We start from the raw sequence: 13,191 nt of genomic DNA on the forward strand, positions 1-13,191 counted from the left end.
GTTGGGGGCAGGCGGGTTTTGTTAAAACTGAAACGAATAGGAGCAGGCATGTTTCGGTGAACCTCCTGCGTTTTGGTTCAACTCTAGCAGCTAGAAAACAAAACCACATAATCTGAGGCTCACGCCCAGCTCTGCGCAGCAGGGTGTCTGCTAGTTCCTGTGTGGTTTGCCTGCAGACTGGCTGGGGGGGAGCTTGGAGGAGGGCAAGGGGCAGGGAGGAGGAAGCTGTATTGATGGATCTGGGGCTTGCGACCTGCTTCAGTGTGGTGCTCAGAAACCAGCACAAGGCAGACCTGTAGGCTGAGGCGGCGCGGTAAACTTGACATTTGAATGCATCTTCCCACTGGCAAAAGGCAATTCTAATAACTCGTTGTCAAAGCCGAGATACACGCTCAACTCAACCTCTTCGCGTCCCAAAGGTAAGTCATGCGTCGTGGGTGCACGCCCTCTGGAAACCTTGAGCGCTTTTAAGATTCTGTTCTCTGTAAGCCAAATCTAATGAAAGCTAGTCCTACTGGTTTTCTGAACTTTGCTGGCAATACTTCAGCCATCAGCCTAGGCTTCTTATCTAGTTGGCTTACGTTAGTAGGGATTGGATTCAACTTCTGTCAAACGAACTAGAGAAAACTTGGTCTTTACTGGGCCCATGGGGGAAAAAACGGCAGTTCTACTAACTGGCTTCAGAGCGATCTCTGGGAAAGACCTTGGATGTTGAGGTCCCAGAGGGGGAAAAAAAAATCCCCCTTCAATAGTGAAGTCGGGGAGTGGCAGGTGGTAGGGAATTGAGCCCAGACTCTGAGGACTTGCTCAATTTTTTCACCAACTCCAAACTGCTAGTTCTGGCGGCATTTGCTCTCTTTACGAAGAACACTGGTCTGAGTTCCTTTAATAAGAGAAAACTTCCCGTGGGAAGACATGAGGAGAGGGTGTTGTCTATCTTTGTCTCTTTATTAATAGTTGTGTGGCATCTTTAAAGACCATCTCTGGTTTCTGCTCTTGTCCCCATCTGTTTCAGAACCTGAGAAAGGAATGCAAAGACCAGGTTTTCACTGACTTAACCATGACTGCATCCACTTAACCTCAAGTGCAGCCTTGTTAATAAGGCATATGGAACACTTTGTATATCATTAGAAGTACTCATCCAGAGATAGACTAAGGGGGGCTACTTGGTCTCCAAACCACCGCAGGGATAAGGCAGTGATGAGCACACATTGTTGGAGGGTGAGAAACTTCAGTGGAAGAGCCTTGCATATGGGTCCATTTATTATAAACTGCTAATTTGTTATAGGGTCCCTTTTTTTTTCTTCTTCATTTTTGATTTCAGAAAGAACGTTTAGTTTAACCTGGTCTCTTTTAGTGAATCAACATGGCCTACAAAGCTTGATATTCATAGTATAATTTTAGAGAGGCCCTCTTGAAAGAAGCAGCCACTATTAAGTAGTGTCTCCCTCTCCCCCCCCCCACCCCCCCACCAAGGCAGGGTTTCTCTGTGTAGCCCTGTCTGCCCTGTCTGTGTAGCATAGGCTGGCCTCGAACTCACAGAGATCCTCCTGCAAGTAGTATATTTCGATGCCAAGTTTTTAAAAAACTTCTAACTTATTCCCTTTTTAAGAATTTTTTTGTGTTTGTGTTCTGGTTTTCTGTAAAAGGAGGCAGCCCCACATCACTGAAGAAAACTACCCTATTAAACTCAACCCCAGAGAGTCTCCCACATAGTAAACTGTAATCTTATTCTCCCTAAATTGTAATAGCTTTCATCTTTTAAAAATGGCTTTACTGAAGCTGAGGGGAAGGAGGTGATCGATCAATTCAATATAAAGAAATGCCTTTGCTTCTAACAATAGCTTCCACGTCTCAGGCCTTCATTGTTTTATACCTACCCCAGAGGGACACCATAAGAATAAAAGAGTTAACATAAATACCATGTACCTTAGGGAAAGGCGCTGTGAAAACGCATGATGGGTCCATTATTATTTCTCTAAATCTTAATCATTTTCCTTCTCGTCTCTTGTACAAAACGCATCTCTCCTGCTGCCCAGAGCCTGCTCTTTTGGAACCATTGCCTTCTGGAAGAGCTGCCAGTGATTTCCATGTGTCTGTTGATTCCCAAAGAATAACACCTGCTGCTGTTGGCAGCTTAAAGAGCTCAGGCCTGAACTTGAACAAAAAAAAAAAAAAAAAATATGTGCCCCTTTTCCTGGCTCTAGAAAAGTCTATAATTGTTCACAAATATGTCATTAAGTGTGATTCCATCAGCGTTTCTTAACTGAGCAACAGTTGCTGCTGGGTGAGTCCAAGAGACAGCACCTGCAAGCTCCTGTGAAGCAAGGTCAAAGTGGGGCAGCCAGGTAGCTCAATGAGCAGAGATGCTCGCCAGCAAATCCAACTCTGTGAGTTCAGTCCCTGGGACTCACATGGTGGGGAGAAAAGAAAAGAGCCCTGCTCTTCGTTCTCTGACTCAGCCTCCACACTGTAGCATACGACGCACACGTAAATAATAAATAATATAAAGTCATAGTAAGCAAATACTTTTAAAAGTCCAAGAGTAGTCACCGTGTAGTTATTTGAATCAAAGAGTAGAGGAGGTGAGCTCATGGTGTACAACTGGAGCCTTCGCGCCGCGCATCTCCCTATACAAAGGGGCGCCTCCATTTCGTGTGTCTCTGTCCTTTTTTCTTCATTATCATATTTTTATACTGTTGGGAGAATTTTCAGGAAATCACAGCTTCATTCAATGAACACGTCACTCACATTTATTGAGCAATTGCTTTGTGCCGCACTTGCCCAAGGGTGCCAAGGTCTCTAACAACGTTCACAGTGGGTTTCAGTAGACTTGAGCCAATAAGAATCCAGTAAGTAATGTTTTAAAGTAGTTTTCTTTCTACGTATACAAGCATAGTCCAAAGTTTTAGAGAGTTTAATACAACGAGAGCGACATACACAATGATAGAAACCTTCTTTGCTCTTCAAAGATGTTAATCATTTCATGAAGAAAGTGAATTTATGTACAGATAGATTTAAGCAAGGCATGGTGGCACATGCCTGCAATCCCAGCTCTTGGGAGGCAGAAGCCAGGACTGGTACAATTTCAAGGCCACCAGGCCAGCCAGCCAGCTACACAAGCAAGACTATCAAAAAAAAAAAAAGTGTACACATTTAATAGAAAGTTGAAATGCTAAATGTGCCCACTCGGTTTACAAACATAACCTTCATCACACAGCTCTCTCTGCTGTATTGCTTTCTGAATTTCTTGTAAGTTGCAGATGAATGACAGTTTGCTCCTGAATAATTCAGTTCACACCCAAGAACAAGAACATTCTCTTATATAACCGCGATGCCTTCATTATGCCTCCGAAGGTAGGAGTTCTTAATATCTACTAGTTAATAACTAGTCCATACCAATCCTCCCCATTTTTGCCTCTGTCACCCATACCATTACTTTAAAAAAAAAACAGAATTAATCTTTATATTTCTCTAGTCAACACTGGAATTTTTTTTTCAAGTTAGGCCAGTGATCTTGCAAAAATGCCCTACATTTTGAATCAGATGTTGCCTCGTGGCTAATCTGTCACTCTGCCCCTTGTTGGTCGCATAACCTCCGTGTTAGAACTAAAAGCATACTGAGATTGGTGTTTGCATGTACTCATTACCCCGCGTGTATGGGTGTGGGCACGTATGTGGCAGCACACATGTGGCAGTCAGAGATACCTTGACTTCTCCCTGTGGGATCTGGGAATCAAGCTCAGGCTGTCAGGCTTGGCAGCAAGCATCTTTACCGGCTCATGTTGAGATACTGATTGAACATTTTTCATAAGGTGCCACGGGGTGCTCCATATTGCAGCATATCGGGAGACGCGTCGTTCTGGATTGTTCCACCAGTCACGATGCCAAGTTTGATCTGGCTCTAGGCATTGATTTTGCTCTGGGGATCTCTCTCTCTCTCTCTCTCTCTCTCTCTCATTATCAAGGTACTTGGTTCCCTCTTACAATTAACAAGTAATTGGAGGGGGTGACACTTTGGCATTGTGCTAACATCCTACTTCCAACTGCTTCCATCTGATGATTTTAGGTCCTCGTCTCTGCCCAAATCGATATTCCATCGGTGCTCATACCTATTTTTAATATACCTCGAAGATGCATAAGACAAGCTCAGTCACCACTAGTGACAGCAGCTGTATTTATCTGTTGAGTACACAAGTTCACGTGGCAGTAATAATAAGAAGTTACACTGACTGGATACTCGTCGTGGAGCCAGACAACTAAATCGGCAGAGCCCAGCCCACCATTTGCTGAGTGAACTGAACAAAATCCAGTCCTCTCTGGTTTTGTTTCTTGAGCTGCAAAGGAGAGAGAGAGAGAGAGAGAGAGAGAGAGAGAGAGAGAGAGAGAGAGAGAGATGAGGAGGTAGGTGGGGTTGTCTGAGGATTGAATAATTTATACACGTTTCCAAAACAGTTCGCTGTTGGTGCTGTTGCTGTTATTGCCTCGTGGCTAATCTCTCTCTCTGCCTCTCATTTTACTTATAAACTCCACCTCAGGACCTCACGTGCCAATCTAAGGCTAGGCAGACATTAAATTGCTTACTTCCCCAGGCATAGCCAAGAAAGCGCCAGCAATGTCATTCCTTCACACATAAGACAATTTTAAGGTGCCAAGAGGCCAGAGGACCTCACAGAAGGTCACTCACAGAGTTTGACCTCAAGGAATCTGATTCCAGAACATTCTCTGTAAAGGCTGGCACGTGGAAGGCGGAATGGATGGGCATCAGCAAAGAGGGCCGCATATGCCAAGGTTGAAGTTGAAAATCTAGCATGGCTACCCAAACACATTGCAAGCTTTGATCTTACAATGAGAATGGCATTCTGTAAAGTGTAGATTTGTGGACTTGTTACCTTTCCATCACCTGGAACACTCCAAGAACATGGAAGAGTTGGGAGTGAGGAGAGGAGAACAGAAGGCAGGGGCGGGGAAGTAGAAGAGACTAATGCAGAAGAGGAGGGGTGAGACCTCAAAGCCTCAGGACAGTCATTGTCTGTTGTCGGCTTCATTGTCGTTGTTGGTCGTCTCGTCTCGTCGTCCGTCGTCGGGAGGGAGGAGTCCTTGTTTTTTTATTTTTTATTTTTTCACATTCCTGTACTGTAAAAGATTTCAAGACTTAAACGCTGGAATGTAAAAGCCACACTGGGCTTCCTTGAAGGATGATGGATGTCCGCTGTGGATAGTAATGCCCCCAGCTGGTTATCTCAGGGCCCCCAGACCTTGCCTAAGTCAATCTGTGACTTCAGAAAAAAGCCCAGTTTTAGGCAGCCAAAGCCTCCCCAGCCAGGGATTGGTCTGAGCCCTCATTAGCATTACAAGTGGGTTCCAGGGCTGTGACTATCTGCTCCTTAAATTGCTATTAGGGAAAGCTCTCAAGTGTAATTTTCTAAAGAGAACTAAAAATAAGCGCGTAGCCGAACCCAGCGTTATCAATGCCTGTGCTCGTTCCTTGCTGGCATCGCTGTGTCGGTTCTGCCTCTTCATGGTTTTGAATGAGAAGCAGCCTAATTGATCAATTGGTAACGAAGAATAGTTCTTCATTTGTTTGGTTTTGTTTTTTTCCTCCCCACTCCTCGGCCTTCTAGAACGAATGCTTTTAACGTGTCAGCCCTACAAATGGTTTATGATTTGAGTCTTTTTGTCCAGGGCTTTATGGGAATATATTAGACACAAACTGCTGAGACCTCGGTGGGAACACAGTCAGTAATGAGCGGGCAGTTCTCTCGTTCAGTGTGAATTTCAAGAAGAATCTAAATAAATGAGAAATACTAACAAGGGAAAACAGGAATAGGGGAGGAAACCCGGTTGATTTGTAACTTGAGATTTCTGTTCATCGCTTTGTAAGTTGGGGATTTTAGGCCTTCATCAAGAAGCAAAGTGTGAAGTCAGGATGAGGGGGAAGGCTCGGTAGAGACCGTGCTCACTACAGAAGCAGGAGGCCCTGAGTTTGGATTCCCAGCACGCGTGACTTGGTAGTTCATACGTGTAATCCCAGAGCTGGGGAGGCCAAGGCAGAAAGATCCCTGGGGCTTGCTGACCAACCCACCTAACAAAATCAAACATCAGGTTCAGTGAGAGACCCTGTCTCAAAATAAGTAAAATAAATAGGGTAAAAAGCAATTGATAAAGGGCACCTGATAAAGGGACCTTTGGAAACCACACAGACACACACACACACACACACACACCCTCTCTCTCAACTGAAAAGCCTCTCTCCCCATACTTAGAATTGTTATGAAATGTGTATTCTTGAATCAGTAAGTGGTTGTCACGGGCAGACCTCAGTCATATATTAAGCCTAGGAAAGGTAACAAGTCTCAACCCCTTATATGTCAACTTTTTAAATCGCCTGTAAATAAAACTGAGAGCCATAGCACACAAAGTTCTCTGTGATGAGAGAGGAGGGGGGAGGGGAGTGTCACCCCGGGGGTGGGGGGGTGGGGGGACGACGACGACCCATACTTGTGCTCAGCCTCCCAACCCTCCACACAGATTCTTCTCTGCTGTCCATCCACAGACACTCAACAGGAAAATGTCTCTAGATTTATTTTACTCTGAGCCTGACGAGATTTTAAAAACAGGTCCTCCCCACCCTCCCCCCCCCCCCCCCCGAACACTATCTCACCTGATCTTGGCTGAGGTCTTCATGGCAGACAAGCCGCATGTCTTACCTCTAATTCTTGCAGAGAGGGGAAAGCAAAGTTTGAGTTCTACACTCAAGGTACACCTGCTGGGACTTCCTCCCCAGGGGCATGTCATTGTGCCACCACCGGACCCTCCTGACCTGGCACCTGCCACCTCTACCAAAAGAGAACTAGCTTTGCGACCTTGAACAGGTCAAAGCTTCTCTGGGCTTCAGTCTCCTCTGGTCAAGTGTGAGGTCAGAGCCTATGTTCTCAGACCCCTGCTGGTTTCCTACTGAGAATGAAGTATCCCTCCGGGAACAGATGGTAAATGACTCTTCTTGCCCTCTGTGGCATGACCCCTTACCCTTCCCTGTAAGTCATGAGAGCTGGTGTCTGCTTCTATCTTGATGGATTCCTTTGTAAGATCCAAATCTTATTAGGAACAATAAATATCAGTAGTGCCTCTGCAGGCCACTGTGTGTCATCCCACCAGCAACCTCATTTGCTGCAGGGCTATTTTACTGCAATTATCTTCTGACCCTGTGCTCCGTGGCACTCTTTTCTTATCCCTCACAGGCAGTTCAGAAGGCAACACGGACATAATGAATGCTGATAGATTTATTTAGAGCTGATAAGCCCTGTCTCCCCAAAGAGGTTGTTTCTCTGGAAGGACACAACACCTTCCACATGATGTTTCATTAAAAGTTATATCCTTGGGGTTAAGAAGACGGCTCAAGTTAGTCAAGTGCTCACCACACGAGCCTAAGGACCTGAGTTTTAGACCCACGGAAAAGCTTAGGTGTAGATGTGTGCTTCCGTAATCCTGGTTCTGGGGAAGGAGAGAGAAAAAGAGTCTGTGGAGCTCACTGGCTCGCTGCTTTTGCTGAATCAATGAGTTCAATGAGAGATGCTACCTCAAACAATAAGGTGAAGAGCAACTGATGAAGGCACTGACATTGACCTCTGACCTATACACAAATACACACACACAAACACACACATATTGCACATATCTGGATATGCCCACCTACCCACCCACACACACATCCTTTAATATCTCTGAAATGGAATTGACCATTGGAGAATCATGAGCTGTCATCTCAAAAGACCTGAGACTAAGGAATGGCGTAGTGATTCCTTCTGAAAGGGCCATTGGCACAGACAGGCGACAAGCCGCAGAGATCACTGCCTGCATTTGTTATTTGCCATTAATGATGGGGTCTCAAGGCTGTGTTTCTCACTGTCTCCTTTTTTAAAGTTTCTAAATTGACTTTAGGTCATGGGGTCATTATCTACATCTTCCAAAGAAGTGTGTATTTTGTACCATGCCATTCCTTGGACTATTGGAGATAACACTACATCCTACAATGAATGTCATAGAGATAACTCTACACCCTACACTGAGAGTGATGGAGATAACACTACACCCTACAATAAAAGTCATGGAGATAACTCTACACCCTACACTGAGAGTGATGGAGATAACACTGAGAGTGATGGAGATAACACTACACCCTACAGTGAGTGTGCTGAAGTTAACACTACACCCTACACTGAGTGTGTTGGAGATAACTCTACACTTTACACTGAGAGTGATGGAGTTAACACTACACCCTACACTGAGTGTGTTGGAGATAACTCTACACTTTACACTGAGAGTGATGGAGATAACACTACACCCTACAGTGAGTGTGCTGAAGTTAACACTACACCCTACACTGAGTGTGTTGGAGATAACTCTACACTTTACACTGAGAGTGATGGAGATAACACTACACTTTACACTGAGAGTGATGGAGATAACACTATACCCTACAGTGAGTGTGTTAGAGATAACACTACACCTTACACTGAAAGTGCTGGAGATAAGACTACTCCCTACACTAAGTGTGATGGAGCATTAATGAAGCCCCTGTATGTTCTATTCTCAGCCTCTCAAATGGCTCGTGGTGCCCCATCCACTGCTCTGTCCTTGAACAAAGCAACACTGTCCCTTAACCCAACACACAGGAGACTCTGGAAGATTCATGCGTGAAAACCCCCAAAAGCTTTTGCATATCTTAAAACATGCAGCATCTCATTGGGAAAATACCTCCCATGGTCCTTTCTTCTTTAACCAAATTCATTCTGTGGCATTCTGGTATCTTATAAATAGACCACAGTGCATTTTATGAACCAAAGGCCCATACAGCATTGTAAAACATGTGGTACCCCACAAATATCCAAATAAATAAAGGGCAACTGTGAAGTCAAGAGCCCCCTCCCACCCCCAGCTAGAGAGACACCCCCGGTGCCTGGAAGAAGAGAGAGGCAGCCTTTAGACAGAAGGCTCGTTTTCTACGGCATGATGCTCAGCTTCCACGTGGAAATGAAGATGTAAGGTGTATGCCACAGCCAGCTTTGTCAGCTCAGCTCACATTATGTCGTAAACTAAAAGGCTGATTCAGTTATTAGCATCAAGAGCATAGCCACAATGATTTGTCATGTAGATGTTATAAGAGATTACCTGTCCTGATTCTTTAACTCATCATTTGGCTGCTGTCTGCAGAAATTCTCTCAGTCTTTTGTTGATGAGGACCCGGATGAACTGAGAACATTTAGGAAGATAAAGATCAAGCCCACAACAGAGCCCTCTTCCCTGGGAACGCACAATCTCAGGGAAAAGTAGGAGAAGTGGAAGAAAATGCTTGCTGTAGTGGGAAGCCCGTGACAAGGAGACCACAAAGAAAATGGCTAGAGGTTTTTAGGGAAGGCTTCCTGGAGGAGGCATACTTGAGAGCAGGAGGCACTGATGCATCCAGGGGTTTGTGTGTGTGTGTACATGTGTGTGTGTGTACGTGTGTATGTGTGTGTGTACATGTGTGTGTGTGTACATGTATGTCAGCAGTTGACACTGGGTGTCTTCCTCAGTTACTTTCTGCATTTATTTTAGCTTAATTTTATTAACTACATATATGTAGGTGTGTGTCTCTCTGTGTGAGCACATGTATGTGGTGCCCACAGAAACTGGAGTTGGAGTTATAGGCCAATGTGAGTCACCCAGCATGGGTGGGGGGACAGAACCCTCGTCTTCTGCTAAGGGCAGCAGAGCCTCCCTTAACCACTGGGCTGACTCTCTGCCCCTTTACCTTATTCTTTGAAATGAGATCCCTCACTGAAGCCGGAGCTCCGTGGTTAGCCAGGCTGGTTGTCCAGCTAGTTCTAGGGATCGCCCGCCTGCCTCTAGTCTACCCAGTGCTGGGACTGCAGACGCTGTGCCTGGCTTTTGTGAGACTATGGAGGATCAGAACGCAGGTCCTCAGGTCTGAGAGACCAGTGCTTTATCAACGGAACCATTTTCCCCGCCCCATCCTGAACTTTTTATATGATGTCAAGGAAATCATAAGAGAAATACGGTATAATTTGCTGAAAATGTTTATTTTGCAAGCAAAATGTGAGAAGGCCCCCAAGAGGTATTTTACATTGGGTATCCAGAAGTTAAGTTTCTGTGACCGGAGCTCTTTTTGAAGAGGAACCTCTCTTCTCCTCTTCCCTATTCCATCTTGTCCCTTAGAGTCTTCTTAAAAAAAAAAAAAAAACTTGGTTGGTTTCATTCCTGGGCCACAGCGTTGCATGCTGCCATTACTTGAAGTGGCCCTCTCTGGAAGGATTTCAATTTAGAACTCTTCTTCAGCCAATATGCCCAGAATGGAACAGAGCTCTGACAGGTGCAAATGCCACGGGGTGATTCTTGCCTGGACCTTCTCCCTCTGTGTCTATTACACAGCCCACGACTGCATTAGCCCTGTGATGGTTATGTCACAGCGCTGACTCATACCGAAACCATGGTCAGCTAGAGCCCAGAGTTCTCATGTGCCTAGCGCTCGCTCTCTCTCTCTCTCTCTCTCTCTCTCTCTCTCCTTTCTCCCGCCTCTCTCCCCCTGTGTGTTTGTGTGTGTGTGTGTGTGTGTGAGAGAGAGAGAGAGAATGAACACCAGGCACAGAGGTTTTATAGTGACATTTATGCTTATTACATCTGACTATAGTGATAGCAATGTGTCAGAATATTCCCGACCAGGCAGATTAGTGATTAGTTTTCTCCCACCCCACCCGGGGCGTGTGGGGCGGTGGGAGGGCAGTGAGTGCTCATCTGATAGCAGAGCAGCTTATCTCACACTGCTCTCTGGCCTCAAAGGCTTTAGAACTGTGTTCTCTTTCCTATCTGTGAGTGCCATCTGCAGCCCTGGAGAACTCTGGATCTTGAGCCATGCCAGGACCTCCCTGTAAAACACAAGTGTGAGTGGCCGTTTCCTCTCCAAACTTACACAAAGACTTAGGTGTGTGTGAAACCTGAAGTCAGTGTTAACTGGAGCAGTGTCATATGAGAGGAGGAAACGCTTTGTGCCAGGCTCTGGGCAGCTTTCAGAAGATCTGATTACACTTATCACGACGTGTTACGGCTAGTAGGCATTCACTCGAGCAAACTACGTTAAAGATATGACTGGGTTATCTGATTGCGTGTTATAGTAACATTGTATGGGGTTAATATAATTTTTGAGTAAAATTATTTGCCATTTGAGTAAATGCCATAAGGCCTTTGTTCTTCTTCGTGAAATCAATTGGAGGTGACTCTTGAGTGGTATAAAGAGCATGCGAATTAGGAATGGCTGTCAGTCATGTAACCAGGGTCAAAAGCACAAATTCTCTGTGCTTTAACTTCCGTGATGAATTTCTTTGTTGTGTTCCTGGAGATTCTCCAACATGACTGAGGATGCTAAATATATAAGAAAATGGTAAGCATTTGGGAGGTAGAGGCATGTGTGATCTATATAGCAAGTTCAAGGCCAGCCTGGGCTACCTAGTAAGACACCGTATTAAAAAGAAAGAAAGAGAGAAGGGGGGAGAGAGGAAGGGAGAAAGAGAGGAAGAGAGATAGAAATAGGTGTTAGGTTGATATGAAAAGTAAGAGAACCACAATCTCCCTCTCTGTGTGTGCGCATGTGCAGGGCGTACAGGTGTGTGCAGATGTGCATTTGTGGAGGCCAGAGGGTGATATCAGGTTTGTTCTTGAACTGTTCTCCACCTTATGTTTTGAGACAGTCTCTCACTGAATTTGCAACTCACCAGTTTGGCCAGCAAGGCCTGGAGTTCTTGTGTCTCTGCCCCTCTAGCATTGGGATTCATTCTTGTGCAGCAAACATTTCACAGACTGAGCCATCGCCCCAGCCAAGAAATACGTTAAGCAATGAAACAGTCAAACATGGGCTAAAGAGATGATGGCTGAACAGCCAAGAGACTGATTGCTCTTCCAGGGGACTCAGGCTCAATTCCCAGCACCCGCATGGCAGCTCACAACTGTCTGTAACTCCAGTTTCAGGGAATCTAATGCCTTCTTCTGGCCTCTGTGGGTACCAGGCATACACATGATACACAAACATGCAGCAGACGAAACACTCACACACACACACACACACACACACACACACACGTGGAAACTGTAATCTCCCATTGGGTAGGATGTGATTTGGTGGCAGAGCACTCCCCTGGCATGGTTAAAGCCCTGGGATTCCATCCGCAGCACTGAGAAGGGAACAAAACCCACCACCACCCAAGCTGCACTGCAGAAAATGAATTAAATAATAAAAACTTTAAATCAAGTGGCTGTCTTCATGCCTTCCTCTCTTGCTGTGTTCTAACCCCGGCTGTCTTCTGTTAATAGTGTGCATGAAGGGCAAACACCCTGAGCTTAGTGGGTCTGTTAGACTCCGGGAGACATCTGAAAATCTGAGCCAACTAGAAATGTGAAGATCATCATTTTAGGCTGAAACAGAGAGCTAGTGGGTGACTTAGACAATTATATAATCCCAAGCTAATGCAAGTGTCTGTTTCGAAACACCCCATATATAGTTTACTTTACCACCGTAAGGTGCAGGGAGTGTCCCCCACTTCTCTAACCTGTCACCCTGATGCAAACTTTAACCGAATTGTTGTGATCTTGAGACCATGATGCTCAACAGTGCCTCCTTCAGCCCTCAGGAGCATCTGGGACCTAGAGCTTCTGCGCTTGGTGCAGCAACGTGATCCAGGATCAGTAGCATCCACTGCCTGTGAGCATGAGAGAAAGGGTCTGGAGTCAGTTCCTTCCAACATACCAGAAAGTAAACATGAATAAAATGAGAGGCTCTGGGTCCCTTCCCCAGACCTCCTGAAGCTGATTTTGAATTTCAAAAAGCTTTTCCCGGTGACTCTGGTGCACAGTGACAGTTGGCAAGGCCTGATGTGGGGTAAAGAGATTTCACTGGGTTTACCCACCCTGCATCCTAACCAGCACAGATTACTAGCCCCGGTGGTATTTTTGAGAATACAGTCCTTAGTTAGGACTTTTCCAGATCTAAATGTTCCCAGTATGCCACAGCCCTTTCTCTAGGTGTCTTATCACTTTCAAATACCCTTGCCTTACTAGGTCTTTGCAGATCATGCGTTCCTGTTTGCCACAACACGTCCCTAGGAGGGGTGTTTGGCGATGCCAGGAGATATTTCTGGTTGT

At 45.5% G+C, this 13,191-nt stretch overlaps 1 protein-coding gene across 1 annotated transcript in view; it reads left to right on the forward strand.

The window, feature by feature from the left end:
* The first annotated feature begins 274 nt into the window (after positions 1-274).
* Grap2 (GRB2-related adaptor protein 2) overlaps positions 275-13,191 on the forward strand; it is an 80,258-nt gene continuing 67,341 nt past the window's right edge. Inside the window, exon 1 of the mRNA NM_001289442.1 lies at positions 275-419. The gene's annotated coding sequence lies outside the window, so the exon portion shown is untranslated. The remainder of the gene's footprint in view (positions 420-13,191) is intronic.

The sequence above is a fragment of the Mus musculus genome, chromosome 15 (genome assembly GCF_000001635.26).
Source record: "Mus musculus strain C57BL/6J chromosome 15, GRCm38.p6 C57BL/6J".
Classification (NCBI taxonomy): Eukaryota; Metazoa; Chordata; class Mammalia; order Rodentia; family Muridae; genus Mus; species Mus musculus.